Raw genomic sequence first — 2868 nt, 5'->3', positions numbered from 1 at the left:
AGGGTAGGCAGACAAATCTTGATCCCAGAGGTGACTGAATAAATTATCGTGGTCATAAAGCCTGTGAGATCTGCCCTGTTGGAGCCCCTAGAGTAGATGTTTGAAGCAAGGATACCATGCAAGACCCGATAGCGTGGTTCCATGAATCTGGCTTTTAGGGCATTCCCTTGGTGCCACTGGACGTCACGATCATGACAGAGGAATTTGGTGACCTTGTACCGAACCTCAATATTTTCCATGTCCATATCTGGGAGTCCTATAGGTGATAAGGTAAGATTGAATATCCTTGCGACAGACTCAGGAGTGATCAGCACATCATCACCATTGACGGTTACGGTGATGGATGGTGGTTCAGATATCAGAGAATGATAGGTGGCAAAAATATTATAGGTCCGTTCAAGGTGATACGATGCCCCAAAATCGAGAACTGGTAACCAATCTATGGTGGCAAATAGTGGTTCCAGATTATATGGAATCAGACAACTTCTGTCAACTTTTCTCTCATGAATAACCTTTCTCCCAATGAGCTTAGCCAAGACAGGATTAACCTTCACCGGTGGAGGTGCCTGGGCCTCAGACTGGGACCCACTCTGTCTTGTGCATTGCCTTGTGGGGGTCCCACGTTTCAGGGCCCTTGCCCTTTCTTTTGGAGCTAGCACTTTTTGTCTGGTGGATCTCGAAGACTCACCCGGTCCAGATGCTTTTCCTTTGTCTTTTCCCATTTGGACAAAAAGAAGATTCTAAGAATTTTGGGAAAGAGGACAAGGCTTGACTGGAAATGAAAAACCTACAAAGGAGATGGAATCTCAATGTATTGAAGGGTATTATTGGATTTGTGGAGTGTTTGGGGCTGTCCTACTAGGCACCGAGCGGTCTGGTTGATAGGAGCGAGTAGGGAAGAGGAAAGGAAAACCCTGAGACAAAAGTCCCTTTTTTGTGCTCCACTGCCTTATATTGGGCGACATCTATCGATATCATCGACCAGTTTTTCGATGATATCGATGTCACTCCCCTGATGTTATCGAGACCTTCTTCGATATCATTCTCGATCATATGACTCTTCACATTCCAAAGAGGTGTCAATGATATCGACCATTGATCGATTAATCGAGAATGACTTATCGACAGACATATCAAAGATGAATATTTTCAATTTTCAGCATTCAGACTACCCTTCATGTATACTTTTAGTATTTCTCTGAATCAATAGTATACACAGAAAAATTATGTACAATCACTGTACACATCAAAATTATAAACATTAGAATGTTTATATACAAAAGATTGAGGTGAGGAACCTCAGATATATCATTTAGAGCTCAGCAAAAATTGCATCATTTCAACAAATATCCAGATCTAGATGTATGACCTACACTTGTCTTTTCATGCTTGATATTTCAGGGTATATGAATAGAGTTAGTTATTTGACAATTCAGTTTTTCTTTTACAATCCATTTTGAGACAAAATTCTTTGCCGTGGTAGATTTAGTTTTCATGTTTATCTCACCCACTTGATCCAATGATTCCTTCATTCTGTCTTTTATTTTAGGTGGTGATAGATGAGTGTTTCTCCTATGTGAACTTTTGACATTTTGTATTTCTCTGGCTGGTTTGAATTGACCAATATGATTTTGATCGGAGTTATGTAAAGTCCTTCTAGGTGTCAAGCATTCAAACTTATAATGACCCATATCACCACATAAATGACAAACTGGAGTAGTTCTCATATTACTACCTGAAGCAGCAGATTTTTCAGTTGTTGGTGCTGCATTTCTAGTTCTCCTCTTAGTTTTATCATACCCTAGGCCACTCTTGTCTTTTCCTCGTCTTCCCATCCCTAACAACTTTTCTAGCTTTTCACCACTTTGGGAAAATTTATAATTTATTTCAGCAAATTTTCTGGATTTCTCCAAGTCAAAATGGAGTGTGTGATTCTCATTCTTGAGTTGCTCATTTTCGTCTTTTAATAATTCAACTTGTTTAATAAGCTTTGATAATTCTGTTTTTAGGGATAGATTGATTCTTTCTCACTTATCATTGTCTGAATGATATTGCTGTAAATCATTGATTAAATGTGTATTAATTTCCAAGGTTTTGTCCAAATCTTTTTGCAGCAATTCCTTTTTATTTTTAGACATTCCAAGACTTCTAAGGATGTGGATGCTATGAATATAGAGTTGATTGTAAGCATCTTGTAGTTTATCCCGTTCTAGCTCTTCTTCTTCTCCAATTTCCTCATTATCAGACGGAAATGATTCAGTGACTTGTAGTTTTGACACATTCTTAGTTACAATGGGGATGATTGGAGTAGTGGAGACCATAAGGATTTTCAAAGATTTTTGGTTTCCATCGCTCTCTGAGTCGCTAGATTCTGAATCTGACTCCTCCGTATCATCCTACGTGGCAGCCATTGATTTACCCTTTATTTTTTTTTTCTGTTTGGGCATTCAGTAGATAAGTGTCCATACTTCTGATAGGCATAACATTGTGGCTCTTTGGTCTTTTTACCAAATTTACCTGTAGAAAGTTTGTTGTCTACTCTTCTTCCTCTGGAAGGATGGCCACGATTCTTCTGAAAGAACTTCCTAAATCGTTGTGCCAGCAAGGCCACTTCCTCATCTTCATCATCTTTTTCATTTCCACTGTCCTCATTTGTTGTTTTCTTTGAAGATTTTGGAATAGTAGTTTTGGATTTTTGGGTTTGTTTGAAGTGTAGTTCAAAAGTTTGTAGGGAACCTACCAGTTCTTCTACTTTCATTTCATCTATGTTTCTACACTCTTCAATAGTTGTAACTTTGGGATTAAACCGTTCCGGCAATGATCTCAGTATTTTCCTACAGATTTTAGGAATCGAAACTTTTTCTCCCA

Source organism: Magnolia sinica, chromosome 2 (genome assembly GCF_029962835.1).
Source record: "Magnolia sinica isolate HGM2019 chromosome 2, MsV1, whole genome shotgun sequence".
NCBI lineage: Eukaryota > Viridiplantae > Streptophyta > Magnoliopsida > Magnoliales > Magnoliaceae > Magnolia > Magnolia sinica.
This window is presented reverse-complemented; position numbering follows the sequence as displayed.